The sequence below is a fragment of the Zea mays genome, chromosome 2 (assembly GCF_902167145.1).
Source record: "Zea mays cultivar B73 chromosome 2, Zm-B73-REFERENCE-NAM-5.0, whole genome shotgun sequence".
Lineage (NCBI taxonomy): Eukaryota > Viridiplantae > Streptophyta > Magnoliopsida > Poales > Poaceae > Zea > Zea mays.
This window is the reverse complement of record NC_050097.1, coordinates 134786856-134810748: the sequence shown is the minus strand read 5'-3', so window position 1 is coordinate 134810748 and position 23893 is coordinate 134786856.

Here is a 23893-nt window from a genome sequence, read left to right as displayed (position 1 = left end):
ATGTATTTTCTTTTTATTGATTTGGTTAAACTTTTATCTTTCTTGAAAGGTAGAACAAGGCTGCAGGCTGACAGCCTGACAATATAAAGCTGCAGACTTGGCGGCTTTGGCATCGACCGTCCAGGTCGTATCTATTGTAACCATAACTCCTATTGGTCGCTTGATTTTGATTACTATATAGTATAAAAAGTAAGTCAGATATAAGTTAAAGAGTGATGACCTTCTTTTTTTATTACCTCTTCTAAAAAGGGTGATTTAGGGGGTAGGTAAAAAAGAGGGAGTGAAGACAAAGTAACAATGTATGGAAACATGATGGAGAACAAAGTTTGTTACCCATCTTATGTGTTTTAACACTCTTCATTCTATCTTCCTCTATATATTATAAATTTACAGGCATACCTTCAGCTTTACAAGTGAGACAGCTCGAACATACTTCGAAAGCTAAGAAGAATGAAGCCTAGGATCCTCCAAAAGGTGAATGTATGCATGAAACTGTTCACCTATTTATAGAGAAGAGGCACAACTTCATGTAAAGTTTAAAATTATGATTTACAAAATATTATGGGGGCATCAATGTCTTTTCTCTTTCTTTCTTGCTGCACAACTAGATGCCTTCTCCATCACCGCTTTGCATAGAAATCCTTTTCCACGCCGAAGCTGGTGACTTCGGCTCATTCCTTCGCCACATACGTGCCCAGTCGAAGCCTCTTTTTAGGCTGCTTCGGCCAAAGGCTATCTTCGTCCACCCTTCGTTGTGTGCATGAAACACATTTTCTTATGCCGAAGGTTAGGTGTTTTGATGATCTTCGGCAGACTAGGCCTCAACAGTAGCCCCTTGCGGGATGAACTCGTTTTTTCATATCGAGCCAGGAACACAAAAAATATATCTAGGAGGCCTTGTGCTGACGGTTCGAAAAACAACTTCCCAAAGCTCGTTATCGAAAAGGTTAAACAAATACTTCGATACAAATGGAGCCAAACTCGCGGTCCACTAGATAGGGAGAAGGTGGAAGGGCTATCGTCCACGCGCGCAAATTTTTCCATGGCTCGCGCCCTTTCGTGCCCATTTCTTAGTATAAAAGCGATAGAGCAGGTGGGGTGAGTCACATTAACTACCCTAAACCTCGTGCTGCCAAAATATTAGGTGACTTCAAAGCTTTTTCTCCACCGCCGCTTCAAAGACTAATTTCGGCAAAACATCTTCGGGTAAAATACCCTCGATGGCTAGAATCTGCTCAACTTTTGCATGGTGTTTCTATGTGCAAAAAGTGTTTGAAACATGTTAGTATATCCTATAGACGCTCTCGATAGATTTTCATATTTTTCGGGATATTTTTCTATTTTTTCGGAAACCAAAACCTATTTAATTGAGGTACTTAAAATTGTTTTTTTAGAAACTCTAAGTATGTTTTTTAGTTCATTAGGTGCCAAGACATTTTAGGATTTTTCCTGGAATTTTTGAAAGCATCTATAATATTTTGAGCACAAAATATAGATTTCTAGGCTTTTTGAATTTTTTAAAAAATGGTAAAATCCGAATTTTAACCAAATCTATCTCGTCCGAACCCTATATATATATATATACATGTCCGGCTTCTCATCGAGCCCGTTCTAGAGCACGAAACTGTTTTCTTAGATTCAATTCCCAGCTCCTGGAATTGCTCGCCGAAGTTCGGAGCGGTTCCAACTCCAGCGACAACTTCGGCGAGCAATTATTCCCAATCCGTACATCGTCCGAGGAATCTGAGGGTACCGCTGCGTTCATCTCGTCGGGGCGCATCTGGTTCGCCGATCGGACCACTGAATCTCTATCAATCGACAAATTTCTTCTCGGCTCCGGCGATGGTCTTCTTCCCTAGTGAGAAACCTACATTGTTGTACCTAGGGTTTCTTCGTGTTCTTCGTTTTCCCGTCCATGCATGGCCTCCCTCACTCTCCCCTCACCTTCCCCGGCGACGACACCCCTCCCCCGTCTGTTTCCCCTCCCCGGCGCGGCCCCTCACCTCCCTGCGGCGGTGGCGGCCGATCGGCCAACCGGCTCGGCTCGGCTCGGCCGCACCCCATGCGTGTCGTGCCCCCCCCCCGCGGCCCCGTGGCACCGGCCGACCTGACCTCATCCTCCCCCTGTGCATTCCCCTCACCTTCCTCCTACTCTCTCTTCCATGGATAGGAGGAAGAAGATGAGGTGAGTAAGAAGATGACGTTTTCGTAATTTAGTACGCGTGAATTACAGTCTAGTTTAAAATAGTGATAACTTTTGCGTTTTAAACCCGATTCGATCCATTCAAGTTGTGTTAGATTCGTATTAAAATTATATTAATTTAGAAGTATTTATCCCCACTGTTGCACAATTTATTTAATTTATTTAAACGTTTGTTTAACCGATGGCTACTAGAACGATGTTTCAATTTTAAAATCTAATTTATGAATTTAATTTACGTATTTATAATTAGTTACCAATATGATTAAGTGGAAGAACTCCTCATATGATGCAGGACAATAAGACCAACTGCTCGCCCTACCTAGTGAGAAGAAAGCTTATAACTATAAGCATAAACGGATTCCTAGCCGAGCCCTATACTTACCTGCTTGTATGGTCAATGGCCTAGTATATATCAACTTGTTCATAAAGTCCAGCCTTATCTACGCTGCTTTACCGGACCCAGGTGACCTACTTTCTCATATGAGAGATTCAGCGGAGTAGTAGGAAGTCCCCGTGGAAAACTAGAAGACAACGAATATAGCAGACCAAGTAACGATCTAGGCACTGTCTCAGAGAGAGGCTTGGTGAAATAGACATGTCTGTGAAGATGCGGACTACCTGCACCTGGACAAAGAGACCCTATGAAGCTTTACTGTTCCCTAGGATTGGCTTTGGGTTCTTTCTGCGTAGCTTAGGTGGAAGGCGAAGAAGGCCCCCCTTCCGGGGGGCCCGAGCCATCAGTGAGATACCACTCTGGAAGAGCTCGGCTTCTAACCTTGTGTCACACCCTCAGGCCAAGGGACAGTCTCTCGTAGACAGATCTTAATTGAAATATTTCTTATTAATAAATGTTTAGTTTAATTATGTTGTCTATTTATTAATTTCCGCGTATCGTGTTGGCCTGCGCGTACCGTGCGGGTGCCGCGGTGCTGTTTCGTGCGCGTCGTCATGTGTCATTCGGGAGTGTCGCGCATGTTGTTCGCACACATTGTCGCACGCCGTTCGCACGCGTTGTCGCGCGCCGTTCGCGTGTGTCGCACGCCTTGCCGTGCGCCGTTCACGCGGATCACGTTATCCGTGCGCGAGATTAACTGTTCGCTTATAATCACTCATGTCAGTTAATTAGTTATTTATTTAATCATCCACAATTAAAACAGTAAGTTAGTCAAAACTAAATAACTTTAATTTATATTTCATAAATGTCAATTATTTATATTTCACAATGTCGAATTAAAAGTTATAGTTAATATTTGTTTAGCGTAAACCCATTAATTTCTCGACTGTAGCTTTGAGTTCGACGTTTCTTTTCCTCGTGTGACTGTAGTAGCGAGCTCTATTTCACACTGCATGTTTCTATAATGTTTTATCTTGTATGGTTTAATGTTCTTATGCATGTATATATTTGTTTGTGCCTGTTTGTATTCGCTGTGCGTCGTGAATAGATTGTGATCCGTTTCCGAGCTTCGAGGAATCGAAGATCAAGCGTTGGCGACCAAGTGATCTAGCTCTTCGAGTTCTACAAAGTTGAATACCCTGAGCATCTGTTTGGTGAAGGAAAGTGTCCTTTGACCCATTATGTCCCACTTACTTTATAATTCACTGCCCCGCATCACTTAATTGAAACCTAAGGATTGACTAGTTTGTATTTACCTTGCCCTTGATTACCTTTTGGGTTATTATGGTTAGCTTCATGTTATTGCTCTACTTTAATCAACGAATATGATGCGAACATTTATGATACGGTGATGTTATTATGATTATGGTGATGTTCTTGTGACACTTTAGGGAACTCAGGCTGTTTCCTGAGTACCTCTTTGTAAGGACCTGTTCGTTGAGTGACCACCCGAGATAATAGTGCAACCATGAGGGTGGAATGGGACGCCATTAGCTGAATAATTAGATGAACTATGGGTTTAGTTGGCTTTGCCAGAGGACCGTCAATGGGAGCGGGGGCATAGTGCTCGCTCTGCTAAGGGTGGGTGCCGAGGTTTATTCGATTTGGTTTTTGAAAGGGAAATGTGCCCTTGGGCCATTTCTATAATGTTTTGGTGATTAAATGCCCAACACGATTGATTAAGTTCTTATGTGCTAAACAAAGAGAGAAATACAAATCGTATTACAAGGTATGGTTGTAGACTTAGTACATTGTTTTTGAATACTAATGTGTTTGTATAAGTGCTAGAAACAGTGACAAAAGAAGGAGAAAAGAAATGGGAAAGAGTTGGCTGTGTGCAGCCAGCTCGGCCTGGCACAGCGGACTGTCCGGTGCCCTAGGCTGGCCGACGTTGAATCGGCTGCTCTCGGGAATCGACAGAGTTGTACGGCTATAATTCACGGGACTGTCCGGTGAGCCAACGGTGCCAGCGGCCAACGCTCGTTCGCGTGATCAACGCGCGACACATGGCCCGCTCCAACGGTCGGCTAGGGGCACCGGACTGTCCTGTGCGCCAACCAGCCCCGAGGAGCAACGGTCGGCTGCGCTCGATATGGAAGGAGATCACACACCGGACATGAACAGTGGCTGTCCGGTGGTGCACTAGACTGTCCGGTGCACCACTCGACAGAAGGCAAGAATGGCCTTCCAAATTGATCTCCAACGGCTCCTAGCTGCCTTGGGGCTATAAAAGGGACCCCTAGGCGCATGGAGCAGGACACCAAGCATTCTCTAAGCATTCTAAGAATCCCAGACTCCGCCTCCACGCATTTGATCGATTGTGTTAGTGATTTGAGCTCTGTTTGAGTTGTGAACTCACTGTGCTACGTTTCGAGCTCAAGTCTTGGCTTGTGTGCGTGTGTGTGATGCGGATTGAATCTTGTGTGTGTTGCTTTTCCCTCCCTTACTTTTGTGTTTCTTTTGTGATCATCATTGTAAGGGCGAGAGGCTCCAACTTGTGGAGATTCCTCGCAAACGGGAGAAAGACTATAAGGAAGAAAGTCGTGGTATTCAAGTTGATCATTGGATCGCTTGAAAGGGGTTGAGTGCAACCCTCGTCCATTGGGACGCCACAACGTGGAAGTAGGCAAGTGTTACTTGGCCGAACCACGGGATAAAAATCGTGTGTCTCGTGTGCTGCTTCTTGTGATTGTTTTGTTCGCACAAGCGTGTTCCGTAGCCACTTGATCTAACTAACACTTTAATAATCAAGTATGTGGCCATCTAGTCACCCCCCTCTAGTTGCTCTCAATTGGTATTAGAGCCATACTCTTCATCTAAGGGACTAACCGCCTGAAGAGATGGATCATAAGGGAAAGGGGATGGTGGTCAACGACAAGGAAAAGGAGTCCATCTTCAACGAGCCAAGAGGCGACAAGCCCACTGACTCAGGCTCGAGTCACAAGAAGAGGGATGGGAAGAAGAAGAGGCGCATCAAGAAGATCATCTACTACGACAGCGATGCATCTTCTTCTTCACCAAGACACGACGATGACGACGACGATTCTTCGTCAAAGAAAAGACGGTTAATCAAAACTATTCCTTTGATTATTCCCGTATTCCGTACAATTCAAATGCCCATTTACTTTCTATTCCTCTTGGAAAACCCCCACACTTTGATGGAGAGGATTACTCATTCTGGAGCCATAAAATGCGTAGTCATCTATTTTCTCTCCATCCTAGTATCTGGGAAATTGTGGAAAATGGGATGCATGTTGATAGTACGGATAATCCTGTGATCATTAATGAACAAATTCATAAGAATGCCCAAGCTACTACTGTCTTGCTAGCTTCACTTTGCAGGGACGAATATAATAAAGTGAGTGGCTTGGACAATGCTAAGTTAATTTGGGACACCCTCAAGATATCTCATGAGGGAAACGATGCCACTATGATCACAAAGATGGAACTAGTGGAAGGCGAGCTGGGGAGGTTTGCGATGATCAGGGGAGAGGAGCCAACTCAGACCTACAACAGGCTCAAGACTTTGGTCAACAAGATCTGAAGCTATGGAAGCACAAGATGGACGGATCATGATGTCGTCCGACTCATGCTAAGGTCATTCAATGTAATTGACCCCCATCTTGTCAATCTTATTCGTGAAAACCCCAGGTACACCAAGATGACGCCCGAGGAGATCCTTGGAAAATTTGTGAGCAGGCGCATGATGGTGAAGGAGGCGCAATACGTGGACGATGCACTAAATGGTCCACTGCCCATCTACGAGTCGCAGCCCGTTGCTCTCAAAGCAACAAGCAGCAAGGAGGCGCTACCAAGCAAGGTAGCACAAGTAGAAGCTGCCGGACTCAACGAGGACGAAATGGCGCTTATCATCAAGCGCTTCAGGATCGTGCTTAAGGGACGCAAGGAGTACCCTAACAAGAACAAAACAAAGGGAAACGCTCCTGCTTCAAATGCGGTAAGACTGGTCATTTTATTGCTCAATGTCCCGATAATGAAAATGATCAGGCACAAGAAAGACATGGGAAGAAGGACAAGAAGAAGAATTACAGGGAGGCGAAGGGCGAGGCGCATCTAGGAAAGGAATGGGATTCTGACTGCTCCTCATCAGACTCCGACGATGAAGGACTTGCTGCCTCGGCCTTCGACAAGTCTTCACTCTTCCCCAACGAACGCCATACATGTCTTATGGCCAAGGAAAAGAAGGTACATATTCGAGATGCCCCCAAGTACACTTCTTCTAGTGATGAGGAATCTTCTGATGATGAGATAGATTACTCGAATTTATTTAAGGGGTTAGATCAAGCTAAAGTAGAGAAAATCAATGAATTAATCGATGCTCTCAATGAAAAAGATAGACTGCTAGAAAAGCAAGAGGATATTTTATATGAGGAACATGACAAACTTGTTAGTGTGCAAAAATCTCTTGCTTTATAAATTAAGAGAAATGGAATGCTGTCTTCTGAGTTATCTGTTTACCATGAATCTGTCTCTAGTTTAAAGAAGTTAAATGATGAATTAAAAGTTAATCTAGAGGAAGCTAACAAAACTAGTTCATGTGTAGAGCATGTTGTTATTTGTAATAGATGTAAGGATTTTGATGTTGATGCCTATGATGAACATCTTGCTTCTATTACTAAATTAAATAATGAGGTGGCAAGTCTTAATGCTCAACTTAAGACTTGCAAGGTTGATTTTGATAAATTGAAATTTGCTAGGGATGCCTACACTGTTGGTAGACACCCTTCAATTAAGGATGGACTTGGTTTTCGAAAGGAAACCAAGAATTTAACAAGCCAAAGGACTTCCGTTCTCAACGAGGAGAAATGGAAGGCCCCTAGGGCAAGTAGTCCTCAAAGGAACCATGCTTTTATTTATGATAAGAAAATTGCTAGCCGTTCTCATTATAATAAGAGTTATGTTCATGTTGCTTATAATGATTCACATGCTATGTTTGCCTCTAGCTCCACTTTTGTTCATGGTAGAAGTAGGCCTAGGAGAAATCATGTTGTGTCTCATGCGCCTAGGAGAATGTGCAATGAACCTTCTACCATTTATCATGCTTGCAATACTTCATTTGTACTTTCATGTAATAACACAAAAGTAGTTGCTAAGAAGTTGGGATCCAAATGCAAGGGAGACAAGACTTGTATTTGGGTTCCAAAAGTTATTGTGACTAACCTTGTAGGACCCAACAAGAGTTGGGTACCTAAAACCCAAGCTTAAATTCCTTGCAGGTCTATGCATCCGGGGGCTCTTGCTGGATTATTGACAGCGGATGCACAAACCACATGACGGGGGAGAAGAAGATGTTCACCTCCTATGTCAAGAACAAGGATTCCCAGGATACGATCATCTTTGAAGATGGGAACCAAGGCAAGGTCAAAGGCTTGGGCACGATAGCCATCACTAACGAGCACTCAATATCGAATGTATTTCTAGTAGAGTCGCTTGGGTACAACCTTCTGTCTGTAAGTCAATTGTGTCACATGGGTTACAATTGTCTATTTACAAATGTTGATGTATCTGTCTTTAGAAGGAGTGATGGTTCATTAGCTTTTAAGGGTGTATTAGACGACAAACTCTACTTAGTTGATTTTTCGAAAGAGAATGCTGATCTAGATGCATGCTTAATAGCTAAGACTAATATGGGCTGGCTTTGGCATCGCCGTCTAGCACATGTTGGGATGAAGAACCTTCATAAGCTTCTAAAGGGAGATCATGTGTTAGGACTAACCGATGTCTGTTTTGAGAAAGACAGACCTTATGCAGCATGTCAGGCAGGGAAACAGGTGGGAAGCACTCATCACAGCAAGAATAAGATGACAACATCAAAACCACTGGAGCTTCTTCACATGGACCTCTTTGGACCCGTTGCCTACCTTAGCATCAGGGGAAATAAGTATGATCTTGTAATTATTGATGATTTTTCCCGCTTCACTTGGGTGTTCTTTTTGCAGGACAAATCAGAAACTCAAGGGACCCTAAAGCGCTTTCTAAGGAGGGCTCAAAATGAATTTGAGCTAAAGGTGAAAAAGATAAGGAGCGACAATGGGTCCGAGTTCAAGAATCTACAAGTCGAAGAGTTTCTTGAGGAGGAAGGCATCAAGCACGAGTTCTCCACTCCCTACACACCACAGCAAAATGATGTGGTAGAGAGGAAGAACAGGACACTTATTGACATGGCGAGAACAATGCTTGGAGAGTACAAGACGCCTGAGCGGTTTTGGTCGGAAGGTGTGAACACAGCCTGCCACGCCATAAACCGGCTCTATCTGCATCGCCTCCTCAAGAAGACCTCCTACGAACTCCTTACCGGTAACAAACCCAATGTCTCTTACTTTCACGTATTTGGGAGCAAATGCTACATTCTAGTGAAGAAAGGTAGACACTCTAAATTTGCTCTCAAGGCAGTAGAAGGGTTTTTACTAGGGTATGACTCAAATAAAAAGGCGTATAGGGTCCTCAACAAATCATCAGGATTAGTTGAAGTCTCTAGCGACGTTGTATTTGATGAGAATAATGGCTCTCCAAGAGAGCAAGTTGATCTTAATGACATAGATGAAAATGAAGTTCCGACAGCCGCAATGTGCACGATGGCGATAGGCGATGTGAGACCACAAGAACCACATGAGGAAGATCAACCATCTTCCTCAACAATGGTGCATCCCCCAACTCAAGACGATGTACAGGTACCTCAAGAAGGACAGGATCAAGGGGGAGCACAGGAAGATCTAATGATGGAGGAAGAAGCACCACAGACCCCTCCAACTCAAGTCCGAGCGTCGATCCAAAGACATCACCCCGTCAATCAAATTCTGGGTGATATCAGCAAGGGAGTAACTACTCACTCACGTTTAGCTAATTTTTGTGAGCATTACTCGTTTGTCTCTTCTATTGAGCCTTTCAGGGTAGAAGAGGCCTTGCAGGATCCTGACTGGGTGTTGGCCATGCAGGAAGAGCTCAACAACTTCAAGAGAAATGAAGTCTGGAGCCTGGTGCCACGTCCAAAGCAAAAAGTTGTGGGAACCAAGTGGGTGTTCCGCAACAAGCAAGACGAGCACGGAGTGGTGACAAGAAACAAGGCTCGACTTGTGGCAAAAGGTTATGCCCAAGTCGCAGGTTTGGATTTCGAGGAGACTTTTGCTCCTGTGGCTAGGCTAGAATCAATTCGAATTTTATTAGCCTATGCCTCTCACCATTCTTTTAGGCTATTTCAAATGGACGTAAAGAGCGCTTTCCTCAATGGGCCAATCAAGGAGGAGGTATACGTGGAACAACCCCTTGGCTTTGAGGATGACAGGTATCCCGACCATGTGTACAAACTCTCTAAGGCGCTCTATGGACTTAAGCAAGCCCCAAGAGCATGGTATGAATGCCTTAGAGACTTCCTTATTTCTAATGCTTTCAAGGTTGGGAAAGCCGATCCCACTCTTTTCACAAAGACATGTAATGGTGATCTCTTTGTTTGCCAAATTTATGTTGATGACATAATATTTGGTTCTACTAATCAAAAGTCTTGTGAGGAGTTTAGCATGGTGATGACACAAAAGTTCGAGATGCCGATGATGGGCGAGTTGACCTACTTCCTTGGGTTCCAAGTGAAGCAACTCAAGGACGGCACCTTCATCTCCCAAACGAAGTACACTCAGGATCTTCTCAAGAGGTTTGGGATGAAGGACGCCAAGCCCGCGAAGACACCGATGGGAATTGACGGGCATGTTGACCTCAACAAAGGAGGTAAGTCCGTTGATCAAAAGGCATACCGGTCCATGATAGGTTCATTACTTTATCTTTGTGCTAGTAGATCAGACATTATGCTTAGTGTATGCATGTGTGCTAGATATCAATCCGACCCCAAGGAGTGTCACCTTGTGGCCGTTAAGCGAATTCTTAGGTATTTAGTTTCTACACCTTGCTTCAGGATCTGATATCCAAAGGGGGTCTACCTTTGACTTGATTGGATACTCAGACTCCGACTATGCCAGGTGCAAGGTTGATAGGAAGAGTACATCAGGGATGTGCCAATTTCTAGGAAGGTCCCTGGTGTCCTGGAGTTCCAAGAAACAAACATCTGTTGCCCTATCCACCACTAAGGCCGAGTACGTTGCGGCAGGACAGTGTTGCGCGCAACTACTTTGGATGAGGCAAACCCTCCGGGACTTTGGCTACAATCTGAGCAAAGTCCCACTCCTATGTGACAATGAGAGTGCAATCCGCTTGGCGGATAATCCTGTTGAACACAGCCGCACTAGCCACATAAACATCCGGCATCACTTCCTGAGAGACCACCAGCAAAAAGGAGATATCGATGTGTATCACGTTAGCACCGAGAACTAGCTAGCCGATATCTTCACTAAGCCTTTAGATGAGAAAGGTTTTGCAGGTTGCGTAGTGAGCTAAATGTCTTAGATTCGCGTAACTTGGATTGATCTAGAGCATACATGTGTTCTATGCCTTTGATCATGTTACTTTATGCATTTACATTATTCGTTGTATATTTATGGTGCTCAAGTTGTACAAGTCCTCCCCGGACCTCACAAGTCCATATGCAAATGGTGCACATATTTAGGGGGAGATGTGCTACAACTTGACCCTTTGAGACTAACATGTTTGTTTAAGTACACCTGATGTAGTCTCAAAGGTACATTGAAAGGGAAACTGAACTTGGACGACACAAAGACTTCCACTACACTCTGGTATTAGTGTATTTAATTCCAAGTTCATACTTATGCTCTCATTGAATTTTTGCTCTTAATTGACATTTTTGGTGAGGCAATGTGGTTAAAGGGCCAAGAATGATCCCGTTTTTGTGCTTAATGCCAAAGGGGGAGAAATTAAGGCCAAAACAAAATGGATCAGCCAACCACTTGTGAATTTTTGAAAATAATAGAGTAAGAATTTATGATTTTCTCAAAATACTCTTATTGCAAAATTTGGTCTCTTGTGGGGGAGAATTTTGATTATGGGAAAAGGGGGAGTTTTTTGCACTTGATTAATTTTACTCTTAGAATATCTCTCTATGTGCCCAAACAACCGTGTTTAACTTAGAGATAGGAAAATGAATTTGATTTGCAAAAACAAACCAAGTGGTGGCAAAGAATGATCCAAATATGCCAAATCCTAAGTAAAGAGAATTTGGTCTTCATTTGCATGAATCACCAAAAAGGGAGAGATTGAAAGGGAAATGTGCCCTTGGGCCATTTCTATAATGTTTTGGTGATTAAATGCCCAACACGATTGATTAAGTTCTTATGTGCTAAACAAAGAGAGAAATACAAATCATATTACAAGGTATGGTTCTAGACTTAGTACATTGTTTTTGAATACTAATGTGTTTGTATAAGTGCTAGAAACAGTGACAAAAGAAGGAGAAAAGAAATGGGAAAGAGTTGGCTGTGTGCAGCCAACTCCAGCTCGGCCTGGCACACTAGACTGTCCGGTGGCGCACCGGACAGTGTCCGGTGCCCCAGGCTGGCCGACGTTGAACCAGTTGCTCTCGAGAATCGACGGAGTTGTACGACTATAATTCACCGGACTGTCCGGTGAGCCAACAGCGTTAGCGACCAACGGTCGTACGCGCGATCAACGCGTGACACGTGGCCCGCTCCAACGGTCGGCTGGTGGCACCGGACAGTGTCCGGTGTGCCAACCAGCCCCGAGGAGCAACGGTCGGCTGTGCCCGATATGGAAGGAGATCACACACCGGACATGAACAATGGCTGTCTGGTGGTGCACCGGACTGTCCGGTGCACCACTCGTCAGAAGGCAAGAATGGCCTTCCAAATTGATCTCCAATGGCTCCTAGCTGCCTTGGGGCTATAAAAGGGACCCCTAGGTGCATCGAGCAGTACACCAAGCATTCCTTAAGCATTCTAAGACTCCCAGACTCTGCCTCCGCACATTTGATCGATTGTGTTAGTGATTTGAGCTCTGTTGGAGTTGTGAACTCACTGTGCTACGTTTCGAGCTCAAGTCTTGGCTTGTGTGCATGTGTGTGCTGCAGATTGAATCTTGTGTGTGTTGCTTTTCCCTCCCTTACTTCTGTGTTTCTTTTGTGATCATCACTGTAAGGGCGAGAGGCTCCAACTCGTGGAGATTTCTCGCAAACGGGAGAAAGACTATAAGGAAGAAAGCCGTGGTATTCAAGTTGATCATTGGATTGCTTGAAAGGGGTTGAGTGCAACCCTCGTCCATTGGGACGCCACAACGTGGAAGTAGGCAAGTGTTACTTGGCCGAACCACGGGATAAAAATCGCGTGTCTCGTGTGCTGCTTCTTGTGATTGTTTTGTTTGCACGAGCGTGTTCCATAGCCACTTGATCTAATTAACACTTTAAAAATCAAGTCTATGGCCATCTAGTCTTTGATTTTACAGGATCACGTACTCACCCCCCTCTAGGTGCTCTCAGTTTTGTTAGTCACTCACCTTAGGGAGGAGTACTGTGTTTGTACAACTGGCAAAACCTAACAAGCAGCTATGCACCAGGGGTGTCTTTGTAAAGGCTACATAGTGTATCTCTGGCCATTCACCTTGGTAGTGAAGATCGGGTCTTGCAAAACCCAGGCTGGAAAGGGATCACGGCTCGTGGGTAAAGTGTGCAGCCTCTGCAGAGGAAAGAAACTGATATATCAGCCGTACTCACGGTTGAGCGGTCTTGTGATCCTCTTTGATTAGAGATACAAATGATCTGGGATACAATGGTTCTATTGATGAGTTTGGTTATGATGATGATAATGTTGTTCCTCGATGAGGAAATGATTCATGGGTTGGTTATTGCTAAAACTTGGCTTCCACTAATAATAAATACCTGACCAACTAAAAGCAACTGCTTTGACTTAACTTCACATAAAGCTAGTCCACCTCAGCCAAACGGGACATTTGCTGAGTACGTTGATGTGTACTGACCCTAGCTTTCACAAAACACCAGGTTGCCTTTGTTGCAATCTATGCTCAGGTAAAGAAGAAGGCGTCGAGGCGGATCTCCAAGAGTTCTAGGACTTCGACGAGTTCGATGATTAGGCTAGCGACCTCCCCTAGTCAACTACCTATGGTGGATTTATTTACGTTGGCTACGTTTCGATTCTGTGTACTTTGATTTATATTATGTAAATAACTCTAGTCTTTAATATTATTATTTACTCTTTATTGTTATTCGAAGCATTGTGATTTGACGTAGTCATTTATGTAATCGCTGTGTACATGAATTTCTGATCCTGGAACATACATGGTATGCATTTGGTTTACCTTCAAAAACCGGGTGTGACATGAAGGCTTCGATTCAGTGAAGACTGCAAAGGATTTACCTAAGGATAGTCCATTGAAACCAAGCTACATCGAGATACGCCGATCCACCCTGAAGGAGAAAGATTTGCAAACAATGAAGAAGCTTGGTTATTTTAGCAATAAGGTCAACATATGACTTCCTGTAGAAGTTATGACTCGAAACCCAAAGAAGGACAAAGTTGTCGTATATAGAAGCTTCTTTAAGGCTGGGCTTTGGCTGCCAATGTACGAGCTGATTGCAAAAATATTGCAAAAGTATAGGCATTCATGCATCAACTGACACCCAATGTTATAATTCACCTTGGCATTTTTATTTGGGCTATACAAAGCCAAGGCGATCACACCGAAGTTGATGCATTTTGCAGAGTTCATGATTTGAATTACCAGACAAAGGCTAGAGCCCCGGATGTAGTATCCCAAAAATTCAAATCTTGAAAATTTCTCAAACTCACTCTAAATTCAAAATGAATTTTAAATTTCATTTCAAAATGTTTGTTTGCGAGTTGATATCAACAAATAAAATATAGTGGTCTATATTATATTCAAAATCCTCCTCAAAATATCCTACAAATATTTCCCCAATGACCCCCTCAAATTCTTTCAAGAAATACTGCCCAGATATTTCCCGAGTGACCCCCTCAAATTCTTTCCAGAAACACTGCACAGATATTCCACCGAAAATTCTCCAAATATTTTCCTCCTCAGAAATACCTTCAAAATCATTTTTAAAGTCCCTACAAATATTTTCTCCATAATTTTCCTCGTGCTCATACATATATGTATGCCTCCGGTGTCATACGCTGAGCTCTACAAGCTAAATGCACTTATACAAGACAAATACATGCTTATCTCCCACTAATACTCGCATCCTCCCACTAATCCTCACCTCCTTCCCCCTAATCCCCCCACATAGCCTATAAATAGAGGGGCAAGGGCCTCCTCTCAAGCCACCCAAGCCATTTCATGGCAACTCTCTCCCTCTCCCCCCCACACACCCACTCCACCTCCCACACAAGCACACACTAGCACAAGGATCGTTCGGTCGTTCTTCAATCGTTCGTCACCTGTTCTTAGTTTGTTCGTTCGTTCGTCCGATCGTTTGATCGTTCGTCCGTTCGTCCGATCATTCGTCCAAATAATCTTTGTTCAGCCGTTATGCTGCCGAAATTCCGATCGTTCGTTCGTCCGATCATTCGATCGTTCGTCCGTTCGTTCATAGTTCCTATTCATCGTTCATCGTTCGTTCATAGTCACTATTCATCGTTCGTCCATTTGTTCGTCCAAATAATCTTTGTTGAGCCGTTATGCTGCTGAAATTCCGATTGTTCGTTCGTCCGATCATTCGATCGTTCGTCCGTTCGTTCATAGTTCCTATTCATCGTTCATCGTTCGTTCTTACGAACTATTCACCATCACTATTCATCGTTCGTTCATAGTCACTATTCATTGATCATCCTATCACCCCAAATTTCAACCACTCATCCATCATGCTGTCCAATTCACCTAAGACCAGCCAGACCAATATTCCAGTCATACGAACTCCAGTGACTATGATTTTCCTTCCAGTAAGAACTTTTCATCTGGTCACCCATCCTAGATTTCTTCAAGTTGAGCACGCTTAACTTTGGGATTCTTTCGAGCCAGGCTTCCAAACTCAGATTCCAATAATTCTTGTTTCTGAATCAAATTATTCCCTATCCCACCATGTCATCCCTTAAGCATGGTTCATATTCCAGAAAACTCCCAAAATACTCTTGTTCCATATTCTGCCTATAATTTCCCTGTTCAGACTAAGACGATTCATTCGTCACTATTCTCACCAACAGTGAAATCTACTATACTAAACCACATACACCCAACTATAAATAGACCCAGTTACCCTCTCCCTCTCCCTCTCCACACACTCAACACCCTCAGCCAAGGCAAACCCCCACCCACTCAGTTATCCTGCTCTGCCGGCTACACGCATAGTGTCGCTTCACCTCCAATCCACCCTCCTGGTAAGCACCTCCGCTCCACCACCAGTAATATCACAACACCACATGACATAGATTCTGCTCAAGAATCTACACATTCATATATCGCCATTCTGACCACTATACTAAATATTTGTTTATATACTTGCTGGTCTGCATGTTTGCTTGTTCATGTTGCATATTTATCGGAGCGTTCGTGCCGTCTCGTGAAGGCTAGATCTGCAAGTCTATGCCAGGCAGTGGAGCCAGAAGCCAGTTCCGCGAGCTCTCGCCCCTTTCGCCGGATAAGCACGACAAGCTCACTGGATCCCTTTGATGCATAAATTACCTATGCTTTTTCAACAACAACCCTCAGCCTATTATTTTATGCATGATATGATTTTGAGACAAGTTATTATGGCCACCCAGCCACTTTCCGCAATCAATCTTTATACTCCTTGACTTATTTGTTACAAATGATTTGAGAAAAGGTGTGAGTTTTCAAAAGAAAATGTTTTTCAAAATGGGTATGATGAAGGGTTATCACTCTTATCACCCTTGAGCGGGATGATCAGGGACTCCCTAGTTTAGGGGAGGGCCTAAGGTGATGGCTCAGCTGGTTTAGGTGTGAGCATGAAGGATTGTCCCTCTCGCCTAAGGACCGGTTTGTCATCACTCCTTACCTATACTCTTATCAAGTACAACCACTTGAGACTATATGGGTGGTCGCTCAATCTGAACTTGTACAGTCCGAACCCCAGGGTTATGATGGCTAGGGAGCACTGGGAGGATAAGGAGGGGGAATGTTTTGTCTAGTTTGGGCATGGTGGTGGCCTGACTCCTTCCGGTATAATCGTAAAGGTAAGGACGTGCAAGGAAAGAGAGAGATTCGGCATTCGGATCTCACGACGGTGAGATTGCAGAAACCGGACTAGTGGGTAAAGTGTACACCTCTGCGCAGAGTTTGAGAACCTATTTGAATAGTCCACGTCCACGGATATGGATGAGTCATGACATAGATTTGACAATTAGTGTTTTGTTTTCCAAAAATGCTTTTGAAAAGTGGTTTTAAAAGGTCCGGCGGTTGAGCCGTGAGCTATGGTGGACGGGAAGTCGAGTAGCTGTTTTTGAAAATGAAAACCAGTGGGAAACTGCTGAGATACCTGGATGGTTTAGTCTAGGGGATTTTGTTCTATATTGAAAAAACTTCCTGTTCCTTTGAGAGAGGATGCACTTTGAAAAATACAAAATGTTTTACAAAATAACCCTGCATCAAATATTGCTATTTCTGCAAAATATCCTGAGCTCCACATACTCCATACATTATATCTGATTTCCCCATTCCGTGGGTGAAGGTGGGTTGCTGAGTATGTAAGTATTCACCCTTGCTTATTTGTTGTTTTTCAGAGAAGGAGATCGCTGATCGGGTAAGAGTTACGCCTGTTCCCAACCTTGCCTGTGGCTGTTGGACCGCTGATTTGCTTCGCTGCGTATATCGGGCTGCTTCAGTGTAACACCCCTAGTGTTACTATCACTAAAACTTGAGCATAACATCATGAGCATTGACATATCATGTGTTTGTTACACCTAGAGTGCATTCACTAGGTAAAAATTTCAAATAAGTTGTACTGATATGACTTGATGTGTGGTTAACCCTAGAGTAATGTGCTTAACCCTAGATCAGGCTTATGAATATAAGTGAAGCCCAAATGTGTGAAAACCTCAAAAGACATGAGACATTATCATAAGATATCATCTTTGATGGACTTTAGTGACACCAAAACCCTAAAATGCTAAAAACCCTGAAAAGACCCCTAGAAAACCCTAATTAAAACCCTAGGGGGGTAGATGCAAAATTTGAGCACTTTTGGATCAAAATGCAAATACCAAAGTAATAGCACCTCACAAATTATGTGTTTTTCACATTGGAGGGTTTACAAGTGGAATAGTGGAATTTGAACCTATTTGCAAAAAGTACCCATGAACTCCATAAGTTTAAGTCTGAATTCAGTTGAATAGGGCTGACTTTGGAGCTCTATATTTTTAAAATTACAAGGAATTTACTCAGGGTCAATACATCAAATTTGTAGAGCTACTATAGGAGCATAACTTTGCTTAAGTAATTAATACTTAGTGTCATACAAAATTTGGAGATAACTAGCACTACAGGAAATGCATAAAATTTCGTGGGCCTAGATATTTTCATCGGCCGACCCACGAAAATACGGAAGGTATTTTCGTCGGCCTCGTCACCGACGAAAATAAAGGGTATTTTCGTGGGCCCGGGCATATGTTCGTCGGCAGGCCCACGAAAATAAGGAAGATATTTTCGTCGGCCTAGTAACCGACGAAAATAGGGGTTATTTACGTGGGCCGGGGCCGTGCCGACGACAATACGACATCTATTTTCGTCGGCCACAGTGGGGCCGAGGAAAATACGACATCTATTTTCGTCAGCCTCAATGCGGCCGACGAAAATAGAAGCCCTAAATCGTCCCGGTCGCGCGCCCGCACCTTCTCTCTCCCTCTCGCTCCTTTCTCTGTTTTGAGCGCCGCCGCACGTCGAGTCCCCGCCGCACTCCCATCGCCGCGCGCTCGCATGCCGGGCCCTCTCCTCGCTGCCGCACGCCGCACTCCCCTCGCCGTCGCACGCCCCTCGCCGCCGCAATCTCCGTCGCGTGCGCCCGTCCGTCGCGCGCGCCCCCGCCTGCCCTCGCCGTGCGTCGCGCGCTCGCACGCTTGGCCCTCCCCTCGCCGCAGCACAACGCACTCCCCTCGCCGCCGCACTCTCTGTCGTGTGCGCCCATCCGTTGCGCGCGCCCCGCCTGCCCTCGCCATGCGTCGCGCCCCCGCCTGCCCTCGCCGGCCGTTGCGCGCGCCCGTCCGTCCACGCCCGCCGTCCATCGCGCACGCCCATCGTCCGTCCACGCCGAGCTCCGTCGCGCGTGCTCGCCGTCCATCCACGCCGAGCTCCGTCGCGCTCGCCCGCCGTCCGTCCACGACGCCCTCGTTCCCTGCTGTGAGCCTCCCCGTCTCCCTTCTTCCACCTCTGTCTTGTGCAACGAATTCGTCTTCGGCGCCGTGCACGCCCGTTCAACGCTCGCTGCTTTGGTATTCGTCCGTCCGGCCTGTGCCAAGTGGCTGAGGGAGGGACGTGGCTGCGGCCTGCGACTTGGCGCTAGCTAGCTAGCGGGGCGCGACGGGGAGGAGAGGGATGCCGCCAGCCAGCCGAGGACCAGTGTCGCGGACCCGTCATCAAGGGGGTTTCTACCCGATTTGACTATATAATTCTTATTATGGTGCAAGCTTGTGTCATACTTGTGATATCATTTCAAAGGCATGAGGGTTGCTATGCATAACTAGCAATATCAAATTCTAACAAACCAATCTCGATATATAGTAGCACCCTTGACCTCTTGCCCAAACCTTCCCCTATCCAACTTTCTCCTCCACTGTAATTGCAAGCACCTATCGATTTCACCCTGATGGTTCTTGGACTCCAATCCACACCCAACTACATCATTTCCTTGCTTGCCGAAGTGTGCTACGACATATGTTTGTCTTTCATTATGGTTGGATGACCTTGAAGTGTTGTCGTCATTAAGAACACCTATATTGACCATATTGTGACCTCCTAATCTCATGCCACTCGTTGGAGTTTGGTGAGAACAATAGTGTTGTCGTGATTGAGCTTGGCATGAGTGGCGAAGAGGTTGGCAGTGAGAGACTTGGCGCTAGCTAGCTAGCGGGGCGCGACGGGGAGGAGAGGGCTGCCGCCAGCCAGCCGAGGACCGGCGTCGCGGACCCGTCAGCGCACACGCGGACCCGTCGGCACACGCGTATTTGGACCGTAGCGAACCGTTATTTTTTAATGTTTATTTTTTAATTCATATTTGTCTCTGAGTTATTTTTTAATGTTTAGAGTTTAGTTTTAATCGTTAACCGTAGCGAACCGTATGCGTCACCCATTCGGGAACTGCGAACGTCACATTGGCTTGTGAGGTTCGCCGTTCCGGAATTGTCCACGTATTTTGGACAGCCTGAGAGTGTAGGCCGATGCTTGTGATTTGTGACATGTGCCTTACTATTGAGGTGGAATTTCGGTTGTGTAACCCAGTTGTTCTCCAACACACCATGTTCAGGCGTGTGCTTGGAGAGCAGCGGGGTTATGCTGCCGAAATTTCGCGGCAATCGTAGGCTACACGACACAAATCACAAGCATCAGCCTACACTCTTGGGTGGGTTTAGGGCCTTTACCTAATAGGGAGTTCACCTGAGCCATGGACGATCGTTGATGTTCTTTGTCTTTTGTTTAGCCTTTGAAATGGACGGTGATCGGAGGGTGATGTATGACGGGTGGAGAAAGGATGGGGCACATTCAAATGAATGGATGGGTGTAACAAAGGCTTTTCTTGAGCACGCTTTCAAAGATGCAACTGGTCGTCTAGTGAAGTGTCCTTGCAATCGCTGCGAGAACAAGTGGCCTCAGAAGAAGGAAGAAATGGAGAAACACCTTTGCAAAAGTGGGTTTATGCCGAACTACCTTGTATGGTACCAGCATGGAGAGTCTATTAGACACATTGACGCGGAGGTGGAACTTGATGACGATCATGATAGGATGGACGACATGTTGCATGATCTTGGTAGAGATGTTGAAATGAACGCTGAGGAGCCGGGGCAGCTTCCACGCGATGCTCAGGAATTCTTCCGGCTACTCACCGCGGGAGAAGAGAGACTGCACGAGCACACTCAGATGTCAGTTCTTGGGACTCTCACAAGACTAATGGCGATAAAGTCGAAGCACAACATTTCAAACAGTGCTTACAACGACATCGTCCAACTGATGGGCGAGGTTCTCCCGGAGAATCATAAGTTGCCAAAGAATATGTACTTCGCAAAGAAGATGTTGGCTGGTCTTGGGATGACATATGAGAAGATCGACGTGTGTCCCAACATTTGCATGCTATTCTTTGAGGAGTATGACAAGCTGGACCGTTGTAAGCATTGCGAAGCTTCTAGATATGTCGAGGTGACAAATGATGAGGGTGAATTGGTAGTTACGAAGGTCGCAGCTAAGCAACTTCGTCGGTTGCCCATCATTCCTCGGCTTTCAAGGTTGTTCCTCAACAAGGAAATAGCTCTGCATATGACGTGGCCAAAGAATGGTGTACGTCTCGTCACTGATCTAGACATAATGGTCCATCCGTCGGACGGTGATGCGTGGAAGGCATTTGACGAGTTTGATCCCGAATTTGCAAACGACCCTAGGAGTGTACGGCTTGGTCTATCGACGGACGGATTCACACCTTTCAATAGCAGTGCAAGCCCTTACTCGTGTTGGCCTGTCTTCATTGTGCCATATAATCTTCCTCCTGAGTTGGTCAATAAAGAAGAGTTCATGTTCCTTGCACTAGTCATCCTAGGCCCCGAGCATCCAGGGCCAAAGCTGAATATGTTTGTTCGCCCTTTAATTGAAGAGCTGAAACAATTGTGGAGAGGTGTGAAGGCTTATGACAGCCATACTGAAAAGGAGTTTACCATGCGCGCTGCTTATTTGTGGTCAGTGCATGATCTGCTGGCGTATGGAGATTGGTCTGGATGGTGTGTCCATGGTCGGTTGTGCTGTCCCATATGTATGAATGATACAGATGCATTCAGATTGAAGCATGGTGGGAAAGTGTCATTCTTTGATGCTCATCGACGTTGGACTCCATTCAAGCATGATTTCAGGAGTTCGCTTAATGTTTATTTTTTAATTCATATTTGTCTCTGAGTTATTTTTTAATGTTTAGAGTTTAGTTTTAATCGTTAACCGTAGCGAACCGTATGCGTCACCCGTTCGGGAACGGCGGACGTCACATTGGCTTGTGAGGTTCGTCGTTCCGGAATTGTCCACGTATTTTGGACAGCCTGAGAGTGTAGGCCGATGCTTGTGATTTGTGACATGTGCCTTACGATTGAGGTGGAATTTCGGTTGTGTAACCCAGTTGTTCTCCAACACACCATGTTAAGGCGTGTGCTTGGAGAGCAGCGGGGTTATGCTGCCGAAATTTCGCGGCAATCGTAGGCTACACGACACAAATCACAAGCATCAGCCTACACTCTTGGGTGGGTTTAGGGCCTTTACCTAATAGGGAGTTCACCTAAGCCGTGGACGATCGTTGATGTTCTTTGTCTTTTGTTTAGCCTTTGAAATGGACGGTGATCGGAGGGTGATGTATGACGGGTGGAGAAAGGATGGGGCACATTCAAATGAATGGATGGGTGTAACAAAGGCTTTTCTTGAGCACGCTTTCAAAGATGCAACTGGTCGTCTAGTGAAGTGTCCTTGCAATCGCTGCGAGAACAAGTGGCCTCAGAAGAAGGAAGAAATGGAGAAACACCTTTGCAAAAGTGGGTTTATGCCGAACTACCTTGTATGGTACCGACATGGAGAGTCTATTAGACACATTGACGCGGAGGTGGAACTTGATGACGATCATGATAGGATGGACGACATGTTGCATGATCTTGGTAGAGATGTTGAAATGAACGCTGAGGAGCCGGGGCAGCTTCCACGCGATGCTCAGGAATTCTTCCGGCTACTCACCGCGGGAGAAGAGAGACTGCACGAGCACACTCAGATGCCAGTTCTTGGGACTCTCACAAGACTAATGGCGATAAAGTCGAAGCACAACATTTCAAACAGTGCTTACAACGACATCGTCCAACTGATGGGCGAGGTTCTCCCGGAGAATCATAAGTTGCCAAAGAATATGTACTTCGCAAAGAAGATGTTGGCTGGTCTTGGGATGACATATGAGAAGATCGACGTGTGTCCCAACAGTTGCATGCTATTCTTTGAGGAGGATGACAAGCTGGACCGTTGTAAGCATTGCGAAGCTTCTAGATATGTCGAGGTGACAAATGATGAGGGTGAATTGGTAGTTACGAAGGTCGCAGCTAAGCAACTTCGTCGGTTGCCCATCATTCCTCGGCTTTCAAGGTTGTTCCTCAACAAGGAAATAGCTTTGCATATGACGTGGCCAAAGAATGGTGTACGTCTCGTCACTGATCCAGACATAATGGTCCATCCGTCGGACGGTGATGCATGGAAGGCATTTGACGAGTTTGATCCCGAATTTGCAAACGACCCTAGGAGTGTACGGCTTGGTCTATCGACGGACGGATTCACACCTTTCAATAGCAGTGCAAGCCCTTACTCGTGTTGGCCTATCTTCATTGTGCCATATAATCTTCCTCCTGAGTTGGTCAATAAAGAAGAGTTCATGTTCCTTGCACTAGTCATCCTAGGCCCCGAGCATCCAGGGCAAAAGCTGAATATGTTTGTTCGCCCTTTAATTGAAGAGCTGAAACAATTGTGGAGAGGTGTGAAGGCTTATGACAGCCATACTGAAAAGGAGTTTACCATGCGCGCTGCTTATTTGTGGTCAGTGCATGATCTGCTGGCGTATGGAGATTGGTCTGGATGGTGTGTCCATGGTCAGTTGTGCTGTCCCATATGTATGAATGATACAGATGCATTCAGATTGAAGCATGGTGGGAAAGTGTCATTCTTTGATGCTCATCGACGTTGGACTCCATTCAAGCATGATTTCAGGAGTTCGCTTACTGCATTCAGAAGTGGAGCCAAAATCAGAAATGGGCCACCAAAGAGGCAAACTGCACCGTAGATAATGGCATGGCATGCTTGTCTGAAGCAAGGAGAAAATGATAGGTTCCAAGGCTACGGGGAGGACCACAACTGGACCCATATTTCATCAATATGGGAGCTTCCGTATGCAAAAGCCTCGATCATGCAGCACAACATAGACTTGATGCACCAAGAGCGTAACATTGCTGAAAGCATCATAAGCACATGTTTCGATGTGACTGATAAAATGAAAGATAATATGAAGGCAAGAAAAGACATGGCTGAAATTTGTAAGAGGCCGATGCTCGAGTTGAAAGTAAGCGATAAAGGGCATGAAAGTAGGCCGCGAGCTGATTACTGCCTCAAGCCGGATGAAAGGAAAGAAATATTTAAGTGGTTGAAGAATCTGAAATTTCCAGATC